Raw genomic sequence first — 17,017 nt, 5'->3', positions numbered from 1 at the left:
GGGAACATGCAACCGCATGTCCGAGTGTCATGGTGAGGTGTGTGAGCGTCGTGGCACGTGGGAGTTTGTGCGCGAGAGTGTGACGACGACGGTGCCTGACGGTGGACAAAGGCCGAGTAGCGGCCGTAGGTGTTTTGGGAACCGTGCCGGGTTTGCACGGCAGCGCGCGTGGGGTCCGTGCTGTGCTATGCACGAGGCCGCCATGTGCGCGCCTGCGGGAGTGAAGCCCGGTCCGTAAACGCACGCGGTGGATTAGCCGATCCCGCGGACGGACAGAAGGTAGGCTGGATATGGATTTGGACCAGATGGGTTCTCCACGCGAGCGTGTTTGCAAAGCTCCGAGGAGTAGAGCACATGTGTTTGTGTGGGGGAACCCCTCGAAACGCGAGGCTTGCTTTGAATGTGCAGGGTGACGTCGTGGCTGCATGGTCGGAATCCGGCAGGAGGGGAAATCCCTGCCGGATGGTACCGTCCGAGGAGGGATGAGGTGCGCGAAGCGCGAACAGCTGCCATGACGTCACGGGGAAGGAGCGCAGGTTGCGAGTTGCCGTGCTGGTGCATACATTTAAAAAAAAAGAAAAAAAAGCAAGCCTCGCTTCGGGTGAACAGGATTCCCGGGCAAGGGGTGGAAGACCCCCCTCTCGCGGGCACAGGAATGGAACTAGTTAGGGGGATGGGTTAGTGTTAGTTAGACCGGTTTCATGGGGCAGGGACAAGGCCTCATGGAGCCTGTGGAATGGATTAGTTCGAGGGGTTTTATTGTAGTTTTAGGAAATGGGAATTTTTGGATTTTCGGAGTCACGGACAGACGGGAAATGTGTAGTGGAGACGTAGCTTAGCTACGTAGAGTAAAAGGAACGTGCATGAGAATAAGGGATGATGAGGGAGCACGAGTTAGTTAGGGGATTTAATTAGGAAGGATGGCAGTATAGAGTGTTAGTGTGAGTTGCGAAATGGAAAGTGTGTGAGGAATGAGTGTGGGACAGTGGGCCCAAGTGTGTGAGTGGAACAAATGTGGTATGCATGGTGCAAATGACTGGTTGGGGGAGGAGTGATTCCCACCCAAGAGACCCCGGGGTCAGTTTAATGTTAGTTAGTGGGTAGTTAAATTTACTAGAAGAAGGTCGTTTTGTTGTTGGTGTTGAGAGAAGGCACGAAACCCGTTTGGAGGGGTGCAAGAGTTCATGGACCGGCTGGGAGCGTGGCTGTGGAAAGGTGAGTTTTGTTTAGTGGGCACCCCAGGCACCGGACTAGTCGGCCAGAGTAGGCCAAGGGCCCAAGATAGTGTAGTGGGCACGGGCGACCCGTCGGAAACGGGACCCGTAGTGCCAGAATGCCACGGGGGCAGTGTAGTGGGCACGGGCGACCCTCGGAAAGGGACCCGGGGCATCAACACGCCACGTTGGCGTCGGAGGGGGGCAATGCCAGAGAGCGCAACCCCCCGCGTTGTAGGGAGCAGCGTGGCTCGGAGGCAGCCTGCGGGCCTGGGGGTGCCATGGTTAGAGTTTGGCAGAGGGGGAGTTCCTGCCGGTTGAGCCATGTTGCCCAGCCAGGAAATTGTGCGAGTGCACGAATGAAAATTTGAGAGCTAGGCCCAAATTTATAACGGACACCAACACAGTCGACGGGAATCATGGTTTTTAGAACCGATAGTTTTAAAATGTGAGGCGTTTTTGGAAAGCCCCGGGGTAGTTACAGGTGTAATAAATGTTAGGCGAGTTCGGAGATGTACCCCTTCGCACCATCCATCCCTTCGCCCGTTGTAGGCCGCTGGACTCACCTTGGTAGATCGCTGAACTCTGAGGAGGCTATTCTGAGGCTTCGTTGGGCCTCGAGACAGGACGCTAATCTCTCCCTATTCCCCTCCAGAGAAGGAACGTAGGGGTTGGGAGTTGGCTGGGCTGACAGGATAGGTTAGCCAGACAAAGACGATAAAGGGGGTTGGGGAAGACAATTATAAACGGGAAATAAAAATAATAAAAACAAGCAGTCATAGACTGGTACTTACAAAATCGTCAACTTGACCTCTGACCTTGTCTAATAAAAGCTGTCTCTCGAGAAGGTAGCGAAGCAAACTAGAAGTTTCTACGATGATTCTGTACCAAACCATCAAAAATCGAATGTTTTGGATGTTTGACCTCACCGTAACCTTGACCTTTGACCGATTTTGACCAAAATCTATTCAGTGCTAGCCACCACCCTCCTGAATCATGTGGTGTAATTTGACATTGGTAGCTTCTTCCGTTCTCGAGTTATCATTTTTTGGATGTTTGACCTCACTGACCTTGACCTTTGACCGATTTTGACCAAAATCTAATCAGCACTAGCCATCACCCTCCTGAATCACGTGGTGTAATTTAACATTGGTAGCTTCTTCCGTTCTCGAGTTATCGTGCCTACAAACAAACAAACAAACATACAAACAAACAAACAAACAAACAGAAACGGAAGTCATCAATATACTTACGAAATCATTAGATTTCGTAAGTAATAAAGAGGGGATAAATTTTGTTGTGTTTTGTGGCAAACTAAGGGAGTGTGTATGGACAGAGACAGGCAAAGGCGATAGAGTGGGGGGAGACAGTAGGCTTGGTCCGAGCCCGCCTTCAGAGCGGCCGGCACCACCGCACTCCCTCCAGACCTGATGGAACCACACCAGAGGCCGGCCAGCTTCACCTGCCGGCCTGTTGTGCTGCAGCCGCCTGTTCTGCATGGGCTTGCCTTGCCTAGTTTGCCTGCCACTGCCTTGACCCCATGCCTACTAGCCCTTTTTATTGCATTTGCCCCCATTTCTGTCCATTACCTTGTGCGCCAGGATCATCACGCATGCTGCAGGGACTGCCCTGTAGGCAGCCTTATCACGGGACTGCTTTGGCAGCCTGTGCACCATGTTGTCCATCCATCCATCTACACCACGGGACTGCAATGAGCAGCCCGTGCACCGTTTTGTTTGCTTGCGTTAGTGTTCAGCAGGGACTGCCTTGCAGGCAGCCGCACACGGAGACTGTATTGTTGCAGCCCATGCACCGTTGTGTTCACTGCGCTCATTCAAGGGGGAGGCCTAGGACTGCATTGGTGCAGCCAGCCACATTCCCTGTCACCTGCATTTGTTCATGAGCCAGAGACTGCGTTTCAGTAGCCTGGCTCCCTGCTTCACAAAATGGCCTGTGGGATGACATTGCTATGTACTTTTCTTTTCCCACAGAGTCCATCAGTCCTGGGCCATGGTTTAGTGTAAAATTTGTAAGTTAAGGGTTAAGATTGTACATGGTTTTGCTTCCCCCCTGCATGTGTGTCATAGCGCCGGCAATTTATTTAAGTCGTCTGTATGAGTGGGTTTGTTAAGGCCTAGGTCATATTTGCTCTACGGCGAGGATACGGCGGTTGTACGCCCTCTGAATTGATAGAAACGTGCGGCGGCCGCAGAGAAACTGAGGTGGCCTCAGGGAGGCCCTACGCCATTTGGCTATATTTTACAGGCCGTAGGGGCGCCGTGGAATTAAAGCGCGGAGTTATAAGTTTTTTTCATTTCTACGTTCGCCGTAGCAATTCAACAAGCCAAGCTATGACGTAGATGTGTTCCACGTTGACCGTACGTAGGGCGTATGGTGGGCTTGCATTATTCGTGCGGCTGCCGTAAGCTCTTCTCAATGAAAAATGAATTTTCCCAACCCCCAAAAAATTACGGCGGCCGCACTATTTCCACGTTCGCCGTACGGTGGCCTTGCGGTCTGTGTGACTACCTGCGGGCAACGCAGGGTCGACGCACGGTTCCCCTACGCCTGCTGTGCGTCCTACATATGGCCTCCTGGCAGTCTGCATCGACCGTGCGTCCACCGTGCCCTACCGCTAGAGATCGGAGTATAGGTGTTTGCCTATACATAGTGGTGCCCCCAGAATCCCAATTTAATTCGTTCCAGGAGGCTGTTCGGATTGCAAAAAGTTCGGATTCCAAAAATATTTTCCCAATAAGAAATAATGGAGTGAATTAATCCGTTCGTGGACCCAAAGAAAACCCACTTTCAGGACACTTTAAACTGGAATTCCCCATGTTTAAGGTAAAATAAGATGAGTAAATGACCTTCGGTGGCGGTGTATTGTATGTAAACTGGTACAATCACCACATCCAAAAGGTCCACACAGGCTCGAACTCCGGCTTGGGTTCCGATCGCTCGTGCACTCTGCGAGAGCGCTGCCCCCAGGGCAGCTCATCAAATATGATGCCCGCAGAACCACATTCACTTTCATCAAACGCATCGGGCTGACGTAATCATGGATACTAGCCGAAACCCCGTCACAGACGGATTCCGTTCATTCAACCACTCTCACCAGCTCACCCACACTCAAGGGACATGGACTGGACAAGGCGTGCTTGCCCCCGCCTACGCATCCCCCGCCCCTGCCCCATTCCCCCCCACCTTCAATTTGCTTACCCCCGCCCAAAAATTTAATTACCCCGGCCCCGCTCCCGCCTCTTCACTCTCCGACCCCTGTCTCTTGATTCCCCGCCCCACTTGCCCCTGGGCCCCAACCCTCTGTCCACCCCCTCACACTCAACTCCGCCTAATTCACCCCAGCCCCCGCCCACTCATCCCCCGTCTCCCACTTTCAATTTGCTTACCCCGGCCCAAAAATTTGCTTACCTTCCCCCCGCCTCTTCACTCCCTGCCCCCGTCTCTTCATCCCCCCGCCCCCACCTCTTCACTCCTCGCCCCCATCTCAACGAAAAGTGTTTATTCTGGCTTCAGAGTTGAAAGTTGACTGTTGCCACTATGTGCAATGCACTCTTACAGGTACGAAGTTTCTTTCAGTCCAGGTCACAGTACCGAGAAAAACGTGACGGGACCGCTTGGAGGAGCACAAAATTGGTCCTTCAGTATTAATATATAGATTCCAAATTACAACTGGTTTTGCTGTGAAATTCAATCCTTGCCTGACAGTCCGTCACACCACGTGATCGGATTGCTTTTCTGTTATTAATTAAAACACAAGATGATTAAAAAAACAAACATCACAAATGAAGGTGAAAACACGAGATGAGGCCTGTCACATTTGGCTCGCGGCTGGAGGGTCTACAAAATGTATGGGCGCTAGCAATTATAAAGCGGCCGCAGTATTTCCACGGTCACACAATGTAGCAGTCACACGTTTTTATTTTTCGGGGAGCTGCACGGCGTATTTATAAATGGTGGAGACCGAAAACGTGGGGGTGCCGTACAGTCTTTGATTTGATGTCGCACGGTGACCTGAGGGCGTTTCTGCAGCGGCCATATAATTTTCAAGGCAGACGCAAGGTGCCCGCAAGGCGACCGCAGGGGGACCCTAAGCCGAACGTGCGGCCAGACGGACGGTAACGAATGGGCTAATTTTTTATTTTCTTTTTTTTATACCAGTTATTTTGTTTCGGCTTGTCGAATTTCTACGGCAAACGTAGAAATGAAAAAAGTTATAACTCCGCGTTATAATTCCACGGCGATCTTCAGGTATGGGAGCATGTACCAGAACAGCGCGTTGCTGCGTCCACTTTCCGCCGGTACTCCAGGGGCCTCCGTCTGGCCATCCCCCAGGCAGATGCCAGGCCCATCCCCATCTCCTTGAGATGATGGTCAACCTGCTGCAACCACGAGGCACGTGGTCGGCCCACAGGCCTCCTCCACTCATGAGACTCCCTCGCTGAGAGAATCTGGTGAGCAGGATCAGCGTCAGGAAAACGAGCCACATGTCCATACAGCCGCAACTGACGCTCACGGACTATGCAGGTAACAAATCTCATCTGAGTCTCTTTCAGCAACCGCTCGTTGGACACAAAATCCGACCAGCGATAGCCAAGGATTCTCCGAAGAGACCTGGTACCAAAGGAATTAAATCTCCGTCTCAGATCCTTGGTCAGAGTCCAAGTCTCGCATCCATAGAGCAAGACTGGAAGTACCAAGGACCTGAAGACTTGGACTTTCGTCCTCCCACACAGGTACCGGCAGTGCCACACCCCATGATCCAGTGAATCCATGACTCCCCAGACCCGACCCAGACGTCATTAAAAGTTTGCATAATAAGTTCACAATTGGTAACACTGTTGCATCCACTAGTTGTTGAGTTCTTGAGTCGATAATGTCGACAGGCGCCTAACCACTGAACATTGTTCACTTCTTTGTCTTTTCATTCAGGTTGTGCTTTTTCTTGCACGTTGGTGGGTAAGTCTTGCCTTCTTTGCAGCCTTCTCAGTCAGTTCTTTGGTCTTGCGCTTGGTCAACTTACCTTGAGCAGCTGCACCCACTTCTCGCCTTCTTTCTTCTTCTTTGTCCCTCCTATCTGCCAGTTCTGCCTTGTAGGTTTTGTAGGCTCCCCTCATGTTCTTGCACAGGCACAGGTCACAGTTTGTCAGTCCTACTGCAGTACTCCACTGCAGTTTTTCCTGATGATCGAAGATTGTACTTGACACCCATCACTGCACTGTAGGTCTCCATGTTTAGTCGGTGTGATCTGACATCCAAGACATCTCCCATGAGATTGAAGGCACTCTCAACTTGTGGCCCATGGAAGCAGGACAGCAGAGCCTTCACCATTCTTGAGAGAAGGGGGTACTTTCCACCTTCAAAGACCTTGGTCCACCAGTCGTCGATGCGAGCAGACTCATCTTCCTGAGCTAGTGGCAGGCTAGAGTCGATCTGGAAACTCCGACCCTCCAGTTCAAAGGCATCACATTCCTCTGGTGCAAGGATATTTGTCACCAGGCATGGCAACTTCAGGAGCTGCTCCTGGCTGACAGTGTGCCCTCTGCTGAGTGGATCAATTGCTGAGGCACTTCTGAGGACAGCATTATGCAGGGGCATTTTCTTCTGGAGGTACTTTCCACATGTCACATAGGCGTTCTCCACACTCTGCAAGAAGTCATGCACTTCTCCATCTCCACTACGGGCAGTGTTGACAATCTCAGACACACCAACTCCAAGAAACATCTTCTTCACTTGTCACAGGTTGGCTTTCTCATCCAGGTCGAGGGTCTGAAGTCTCTTGCCTGAGGATGGCAGCTTCTCAAGTTTGACAAAGCAGGCCATGAACTCTCGGACAAGGTTCACCTGCTGGTCCTTGAGCTTGTGGATCAGTGGGGCCTTCATCTCAAACAGGAGGACATACTTCTTCAGCAGCGGGAACACTGATGTATAGAACATCAATATCAGTCTCATCAATTTCTTCTTGTGGAAGACTCTCTGCAGTATATGCTCCTTTCGTGCCTTGCCATCTTTGGTCATATTCTTCTTCTTCAGAACATCATGGATCTGGCGTATTCTCTCCTTGGCTTTTGTGTCTACGTGCCTGCGATAGTAGACCTCCACAACCCGTGACAAGTAGTGTGTGCGATCAGCTTGAGAGAGGAAGCCAAAGTAGAAGAAAACAAAGGCATCCCACAGCCGCAGAGTGTCAACACTGTCATCATACACAGAGAGCCACCTGTGACTGACATACCGCTCTGGCATGGTATACCTGACACCAATCAGCCCACAGATTTCCTGCAAGAACTGCTTTAAGTCAGGTGACCACTTGAAGTCATTGTAGATGTCAGAGAGCATGCGCTCTGCGAAGTTGTCGAATGGGTCGCTCAGCTTCTTGGACGCATTGTGAGCATGGTGACAGGAGTCCCCATCTATGTCCAACATGTGTGGGGCATTGTTTTCCCTGATGCGAGCTTTGACTCCTGATTTGGATCCCCGCATGACTGAGCAGGAGTCCATGAGGATGGATATGCAGTTCTTCCACGGTAGCTCATACTTCTTCAACAAGTTAACCAGTTCCTGGTGCTATGAGGCACCGTCCACTTTGATCACAACAAGGGACTCTAGATGCTGCACTATGACCTGCTTATGCAGTGGGCTGTAGTAACTGCCCAGGACACATAAAACCCTCTGATGGTTTGTGCTCGTTGACTCATCAATGTTCAGAGAGAAGTATTCCCTCTGCAGTGCTGATATCAACTGGTGATGTACGGTATGTCCGAGTCCAAACCTAAGCTTGTAGGAAGCAGATGTCCTGTCCATTGTGAGTTGACCAGGGGCCTTTGCATCCAGGTTGAGTGCTTTGGCCAGGCTTATCAGTTCAGGGGCAAGGCTGAATGGTAGGGAATGCTGTGCGAGGAAGGCAAGGACCATGGCTTGAGCATTGGATACCCTGTCACCTATTGGTACGGTAAGCATCGGTGTACAGAGGATGGGGGCAGTAGAAGCAGCAGTGCAAGAGGTAGCAGAAGGTGAGGAAACACCTGGAGAAAAAGCAAAACCCAAAGCCAATGCAGAGTAAAAAAAGAAAAGCCAATCACCATTTATAATACGTGCTTCAGAAAGTGAATACAGTGACCGGTACAGTGATTACACTAAGCCACAGACTATGAGTCATTGCCAGGTGCTATTGGTGGTTAACAAGATTGACCCAATTCTGAGTTGTGGCTTGCTTGCCAATTAACATAATTTATTGCTGTAGTGAAAGTGCACCACACCACACTACACTACATTGACAGCATAGATGTCTACTGTGTACATGTATACTGATAACTGTACATGTATAAAGCCCAAGGCTATATTTACCAGGAAGACTGTAATTGGATGCCCAGATTCTCTGAATATCACGATGCTTCTTGCTCTCCGCATGGGATTCCAATGACTTGTACCCACGTTCTCCATAAACAATCTCCTTTGAGCACCATGTGCATACAGCCTTTCCTGGCTGGGCTATCTTTTGAATGAAAGCCCCACAAGCCACCGTACCACATGGCATACGCTCCAGCCATTCCCACTTCCAGGAATTCTTGCAAGTCTTGTCAATTAGTGCAGCCAAACAAGCATCACAATCTCGGGACAGCCTGCGGCTACTGAATGTGGCCATGTTTTAGATGCGACCTTGGCCTTGCACACTCGGAACACCACGCCTCTAGCTCGATTAATGCTGCTGTGAGTTTCAGGAGTAATACGGCAAGGTGGTCCGAATGTTATGTTAATGAATCTGGCAATGACGTCAGTGCAGAGTGCCGGGAATCTGTATTAGGGACCTCGGAATACTTTTTTTTTATAAAGATCGTCGGTGGCGTGAAATCACTCCCAACAATTGACTTAACCCCCCCCCCCCATACCCCCTATTTTTTCTCAACGGATTTGTGCTTAACTCAGGAACGTTCCTGGGTGAATAAATTCGCGGAATTCCGTGAATTCGCGGAATTTTCTCATGCCGGTTGAGAGGGTCCACCGAGGGTCGCCCAACCAAGTCACCATGAGGGTGAAGGTAACCTGTGGCGGCCTCTTGGAGTTCCTTCGGTCAACCAAGCTCCTTGAACATAAAGGCCTACGGGTCCAGTTTGGCTACCTTGTCTGTGAGGGGGTCTTTCTTTGCTTTTATTTGTGTGAATGTTGTGGCGCCATGTCCTGCAAGTAGAACTGTGTAAGTGCTTGTAAATAATAATAATAGACAGTTGTAGTTCTTCTTGTTCTGCTTTTCTTTGCCTTGCACAGATGTATACGTGCATGCCTGCATACGTGCTATTATAAATAAATGTCATTGTGTGAATGTTAACCCGTTCGTTGTGTCCTCTTTCCCCATTGAACCGCCGTATTGCTCTCGGAATAATAGCGGGCTTTTTAATAGCCGATAAAAGAATTTGGTCCAGCGAGGTCTCGCGATAATAAACCGCTCGGTTATCCCAGAACGGAATGAACCGCTTAAGCGGTTCGTGTCCGAGCAGGCCTCGCTGAGGTACAGTCTCTCGGTAGGCTACTCGCGCGAATACTTAGGTATATCGATTAATTTGGCGATTGACTCTGTTGCGTGCGGGTAGCACATTGACTAGGCCGTGGTGTGCGCATTGGAGCACACCCGTGACTAGTTTTCGGCGTTGTTCCGGAAAGTCACGACTGAATTGTCCGTCCGGTGGGCGAGACGGCCGCCATTGGCTAAAGCGGCTGTTCGCACGCTGGGCGGGCGGCAAATTCGTAACAATATACTACCGAAGGTACACAACATTGGTACACATACACAGCCAGGCAAAGCCTGGTTCCTCCACCCTACTCCTTGCCCTCCCTTCTCCAAACCCACCCCTTCCCCTCTACTCCCTCGCCCCACAAAATAATTTTCACAGGGTGTATATTCAAGTCCGTCAGTCCGTGGATGCACCATGCACCAGATCATTGGTGCTGCCTAAGCAGTCTCCTCATCTATTGAGCACAATCCTGGACAAATCACCACCCCGACACAGGATACCAGAAAGCTGGCACTCATTTTACCAACCTCAGAAGAATGACAGGCAGAGTCAACCCTACCTGGTATTAATTAAACAGCCAAGCAGGATTTGAACTCAGGATCCTGGGATCCCAAGCCCACCACCCTAACCATTAAGCCAACACCAGGCAAATTTAAGTGTACATGTACACTATATAATAACTTCTCAGAAAATCAGTTATAAAATATCTCTTGGCAATTTCCCCAGAGGCCTCCCAACTAAATCATTTATTATAGATAGTAGAGTATCCACCCTCTGGGTAGGTTGACCTTGCACATTACTTACTGAAAATAGTATAGGCTATGTTTTTTTAAGAAGACTATAGATGTTTGTGTGGTGTGCGCTTAAAAAGTTATAGATGGCCTAAAGGGTACGTTCCAATTGTGGTTAGTGTCTCAGGGGTTGAAAGGATCGAAACTCTCAAGCATGTAAAAAGGGTCTAAAAAGATCCAAGTAGTCTAAAGCACAAAATGGTCAAGGGTTCAAGCTGTCTAATATGTCTGAAGAGTGTAAGGGGTCTTAAAGTTCTTGTGGGTCTTTGGGATCTTCGGAGTCAAAAGGGTCGAAAGAGTCTTAAGTCTGAAGAGTTTTTAAGTATTAGGGGTCTTAAGGGTCTTAAAGTGTCTTAACAGGTCTTTGGGATCTAAAGGATCTTTGGTGTCTAAACACTCTGAACCATAGCGGCCATTTTACCAGCTGATACTCAAACCTCCATATACTCAAGTGGCCGGTTTACCAGGCGCAATTCAAACCTCTATATGCCCGAGCAGCCGGATTTGTCTCCAGGGAGCCCAGGGTGGGGGAGCCGAAAGTCGATAAAGCTCAGGGTTCAAAGGGTTAAAGATCTCAAGGGTCTTAAAAGGTCTTTAGCGGTCTTCCGGATCTTTGGGGTTGTAAACACCGAAAGTTTCGTGTCCTTTATGGCCAAGGCAATGTCACCGACATGTTTTGTTGAAAGGATTATTACATTTAGATATGTGTACTTGCAAGACCATGCATTTTGACCTCGATCGTATCAAGGTGCAGCATGCACATTTACTTTGATGAACTGGACGTTTTAAATTGCAATTTCCTTTAAAAATGGGTGCAGTTTTATATATATATATATATATATATATATATATATATATATATATATATATATATATATATGTGTATCCATTACATACATTAGAAACATGTTAATTTCCTCTCTTACATACAGCAGTGCTCTGGTTCACGCAAAATTTGCCTCAAAGACTTGTCAAAATGATTACAATGACATTCCCAAAGCGGTATGACGTCACTGCACTGAGCTGACCTCACAATGCTTTGAACTCACAACTTTGACTCTGCAATGCCATCTGGCGAGCATACTGCTTTCCTACACAAACTAACTCCAAATGAAATACCCCATTGCATCTTCGAACATGAGCAAGGCTACTGTGTGCCAATCCACAACTTTTGAAATGACGTATGAATGCAAAATGAGGCTTTTTGCGCATGCGCTTTGTGTGTGTTTATGCTGACTCGGTTCTGTTCGCCAGGCACTTTTAACCTGCCGATACTAGCATGAAATCTGTGATTGAAATCGTATTTTAAATATAATTTTCAGAATTTAAATGAAAGAGTGGCAATTTCAATGTGGTTATCCATTAATTGTTAACAATTTCAAGATGGTTCAGGAGAAAGAATTTTTTAAAAAGATTTTCGTTCAATCAAATATGGCTGCCAGACCATGTGATCTATCAATTATTCATGAACACCCTGGTCTCCCCATCGCTTAGGGAACATTTGTGTGAAGTTTCCCCTCGATCTGTCCAGCCGTTCTGGAGAAGATTTTAAAGGTTTTAGTGTAACTCCAATGTGGCTGCCAAACCATGTGACCTATGACATCAGAGGTGGAATCGTTTTGTTCCTCATGGGGAGGCGGTCACAGTTGTAGAGTTTTGCCTCGATCTGTGCAGCTGTTTCAGCGAAGATTTTTGAAGGGTTTTTTTTAAATATGGCTGCTAAATCACGTGACCGATGACATCATCAATTTTTTTTGTTGACCAATTTATCCCAAGATGACCCTCAAAATTTTTCATACGAATTTGATGTAGTGTTCTACGTCCACAATTATGTTATAAGGAAAGCACCTATGACATCATACAAAAATCATACTTATTCCCCATGAGGAGTACTTGCCACGTGCCAAGTTTCAATTTTTTCCATGCCAGTGTGGTTTCGGAGACACAGAGGTCCAAAGTTTTTCCTTTTTTCCAACATGGCTGCCACACCACGTGACCTATTACGTCATAATTATCATTACAACATTCCACATGAGTAGTCGTTCCTGTAGTTACAATTTCGTGTCAATCTGACAAGCAGTTGCAGAGAAAAACCACACTCAAGTTCTGTGTGGACAAACAAACAAACAGACAAACGGACCGAAACGTAATATCTTCTCCTCTGTTGAGGGTAATAAGAATAAGGGACATATCATGGTGTGATGGAGAAGAAAAACATGTGCAGCATAAAAGGAGATACAAGGGTTGAAATGCATTCTTAAAAATAGTAATGTGTCTCAAATATATCAACATAGATTATCTGTTGGTTGTTATCTCCATTTGCAGGTTTCAGAAGGTGGGAGAGAGTTCTCCCAGAACTCAAAATCTCCACTTCCTTTTCGGTGAAGGATCATGATTCATGAACCAAACTGTGAAGTTTGCTTCTCATAGCCTCGTTCCAAGGTCTCTTTTCAAAATCTTCACTGAACCTCTGACAGCCTCCATTTGCAGCTCGTTTGTAGTGATATTCCCCAGAATGATTTTTAAGTACTCAGTAAGGGGTTTCTTTATCATTCCTGTAGCTCTAACTATCACTGGTACAATTTCGCCTTTCTTCAATTTCCAAGTCCTCTCGACCTAATTTTTCGGATCTTGGTATTTGGTCATTTTCCTGATTTCTGAAGCAGTGAGTCTAAAGTCATTGGGAACTGAAACCTCCATCAACAATGCTGACTTTGCCTTTTTGTGTTTGATCACCATGTCTGGAACACAATGCTTTGTTTACAATGTTCACACTTGATGGGATCATTTTGTCATGTGTGAGCATTAAATGATCATTTTCAAGGATCGGATTTGGTTTGTGGTTCCATGATTGCTATGGGACTGGGATGTTGAAATGTTTACAGATGTGCCAGTGGATTACTTTGCAGATGCTGTCATGTGTTTCTGTGTACAGCTGTTTCGACATGAGTTTTTTTTACATCCCAAAAGAAGGTGACTGGTACTTTCTTTTTCTTCCCCACAAAACCTGCATTCGTCTGATTGGCTCAATTCTGCTAATTTATTAAAGGCATTAGTGTAGTGTTCTTGGTCTTGGGCATTGATGATGACTCGTTCTCCATCCCAACGAATTTGACCTCTTCTTAGCCATTCCAAAGAGCCTTCCTTGTCAATCTCTGTCCTGTCGAGCTCTTTTTCAAATCTTCCTGCTCTTTTGTCATTCTCCCATTTGTCAGAATATAGGGTGTTCCAAAAAGATCTGGACAAATTTGGTTGTTAATATATTTAGTTATTTAGTACCATAAATTATATGACACCCTTTGTTTTATATGATGTAGAAACTCATAAAGTTTTTTTGTATTTTCAGGTCTGGTGGTTTAATGTAAAAGAAAATGGCGACTCCACAGTCGAAATTTCAGTGCATCAAATGGTTCATCAAGACGAGATCCGACACGGAAGTTCAGCGTAATTTCTTTACAAGGTGTGGAAGGAATCCACCATCACGGACTAGTATCAGAGAGTGGGACAAGAAGTTTGAGGAGACTGGAAGTTGTCAGAAACAGAGAAGTACCGGTCGACCATGCACAAGTGCAGCAGACATTGAACGAGTTTGTGAATCATTTCAACATTCAAAGTCCTAGAAAATAAATTTGACAAGCATACAGAACTGGGACTACCAACCACCACTGTACACCGGATTTTGCATAAAAGACTGAAGCCTTATGCCTATAAGGTGCAGATTCTGCAGGAACTCAAACAAAATGACAGACCCAAATGCAAGGCGTTTGTCTTAGAAATGCTCAGTCACATAGAGGATGATGAAGATTACCTGAAAAAGGTCATGATCACAGACGAAGCTTGCTTTCATGTATTTGGGAAGGATACGATAAGCTGTTTATACACGTGAACACGGCGTTTGTCCAAGGAGGAAAATCCCTTTGGGAGGGGGATATTATTTGCATCAATACTGTTTTGTAATAACATTAATATTGTGCTATTATCATGAGTGTTTTTACTTTTGTTATTAAACAGAGCCTTGGAAAATGACATGATTAGCCATCTTAACACGGATATACAACTTAACACGGATTTCACCCAAGGTGGAAAACCCCCTTGGGTAGGGAGCAAATTAAGTCACTGCAACCTCCATCGTGTGACCCTTAGTCCATCTGTCAAGTTTGGTTGAGGCGTTTTTCCTCCTTGGGGAGAATGGTGCTGTGTCTGATGTATGCTTTAGAACATGTACCCCCCTGCATGATCTGTTTTGTACCCAAGTTGATGATGTGATATTGTGAGGGGCTTTTGAGACTCAGCGTATGCACATTGGTGAGCTTGGCTTGATAAAAATAAACCCACCTCCTTCACGTATTTGTGGTGATTCCTGAGTCTATGGACATAACAAGGGGATATTATTATTAGTATTAACATCGTTTTATAATGACATCAATATTGTTGTGGACCTGGTGTTCTGGATTTACCATGAGGGGAAATACTCGGACTAATCCTGAACACCTGAGAGTGGATACACATTTGTTCTGGGCTTTGGTGAAACGATCTGAAGTTGCCTTTGGTCGGATTTGCCTTCTAGGAAGAGAAGGCTCGATGTTTTAAGGCAAATGCCTCACCACAGGATTCTGTGTACCAGGGGCACAAGGATGCTTATGATAACTGCAGACAAGATGGTATAAATATGTACACAAGGGAAAGCAAACGTGTGTGGAAGGAATTCCGGGCAGTGTCAATATCAAGAGACGTCGAACTGAAGGACCAGTCTTGACATGAGAGGGCAGCTTGCAGTCCCTGCCAGTCAGCTTGAGAGAACTGCCAGACTCCATCACACTCTCACGATAGCCAGAGAGATGTCGACTCTCACATGCACATGAGAACCTATTGGGGCAAAAAGAGGAACAGGAGACTTGTGGATCACATTTGTAGGAAAATTCATCATCAAGTCCAGAAGGGAGGACGAGCCAATGGGAGAAATCAGGGTTTTGAAAGTTCACTGATTGGGTGAAGCCGATATTTGCATATCACACTTGATTTTGTGCCCTTCCACTAACAGGCAAGCACTCTCGACAATAAAAACATCATTCAGAGAAATTGTTGAAAATGATTGTTGAGGAACAGGTGTCCCTTTAAGTTGACAGAGCTAAACTACAGGTTTCAACTAAATCAGGTCAAAATCAACAACAAAAAGGCAAATAAGATCAATTTTACAATCGAAACTTGTGATTTTTTTTTGCCCTTCCAACACGTAGAAGATGCTCAGAGTGCACCCGAGAGCATCTAAAATCCCAAATCTTCCGGAGTCCTCAAGCGGGCCCCGGACCACAAGCAGATATACCGTGTCTGGGAGAGTATGCACCCATTCCCTTGTTTTCCGGAACCTACCCCCCCCGGCCCCCCTTTTTCAAAAAAAATCCTGAATCCACCACTCCATCAGTTTCACAGCTGCACTCCCAGCAGTGATGTACAACACAGCCACATGCGAAAGCAGAAGAAGAATATGGAGAGGAGGAAGAAACCCTCCAAACGAATTCAAAACCATATTTCCTATTCAAATTGTGCCCCCTGGTGTTGTGAATCTCAAGTGCAAACTTGGTGCGAAAAACTACTTCGTGGAAGGAAATCTTGATTTTCATCTGCAACTATTACTTACATCAATAAATGCTCGAGAAAGAGCTTTGAATACCAGGGGTACAAAGTAAAAACATCACATTGATATCGTTGTTAACCACAAACACCGATAAACAAAGTCACAAATGGTTACAAAACTCAACAACCGAACACGCTGCGAACATAAGCACGAGAGCGCATGGTTTGGATGCATCTACATATTACATATGCAGAGAGGCAAATATAAATGGAGAGACAGTAAAATTGAAGAGAGGATGGAGAATGGTTGCATCATCCCCTTGTGAGTACAAAAATTCCTTTCTCATGCCCTTTAACAAGAGGAAAAAGGAAGAGCCGGGAAGGATGTCCGCATGTGTGATGTGACGTTCCTTGCATCTCCCGTTAGTGTATTCTATTTCTTGTGTAGTCATCTTATCTATTATATGCTGGCATTTTAACCCCCACCTCCTTCCCATTCCGCATATAGTAATCTACAAACCGAGACTCCCCTCCACACCCTGTAGGGAGATTAGTGGTGACCCAGGCACCCAGCACAGATAACTCTCACAATTCCACCCAAGCTATGTGACTAAAGTGCGCCAAAGGTATATATAAAGGGAGTACTTATAAATATTATATATTTTCATTTTATAAATCTGTTGTCATTGGAGTTTATTCACAAAAACATTGCTGGGGAACGTTCCTAAAATGCCCCGAACCACACCCCATGCCACCTTACCTATCACCATCTCCTCCAACCCTTGCCCTGTTCCCCAAAGTGAATGGAAGGAAAGGTTGATGTTTATTTCTGAATCGAGTACAGCACTGTATTTAAACATTGTATGTACAGTGTTTGAAATCTCCTTTTTAAGTAAAAGATTAACATTTATTT

At 46.7% G+C, this 17,017-nt stretch overlaps 2 long non-coding RNA genes across 6 annotated transcripts in view; one reads left to right on the top strand and one right to left on the bottom strand.

The window, feature by feature from the left end:
• LOC147012253 (uncharacterized) overlaps positions 1 to 14,877 on the top strand; it is a 61,567-nt gene extending 46,690 nt beyond the window's left edge. For all 5 annotated transcript variants that reach the window (XR_015051534.1, XR_015051532.1, XR_015051535.1 and 2 more), the window contains 2 exons: positions 12,856 to 12,972; positions 13,877 to 14,877. This is a non-coding gene — a long non-coding RNA (uncharacterized LOC147012253). The remainder of the gene's footprint in view (positions 1 to 12,855; positions 12,973 to 13,876) is intronic.
• Positions 1 to 17,017, bottom strand: part of LOC147012252 (uncharacterized) — a 71,681-nt gene that overhangs the window by 15,746 nt on the left and 38,918 nt on the right. The window lies entirely within an intron of this gene.

The sequence above is a fragment of the Eptatretus burgeri genome, chromosome 15 (assembly GCF_056783735.1).
Source record: "Eptatretus burgeri isolate ZD-2024b chromosome 15, Ebu_testis_v1, whole genome shotgun sequence".
Classification (NCBI taxonomy): Eukaryota; Metazoa; Chordata; class Myxini; order Myxiniformes; family Myxinidae; genus Eptatretus; species Eptatretus burgeri.
Note: the sequence above shows the minus strand (reverse complement) of the source record. Positions and strands in the feature narration are given on the sequence as shown.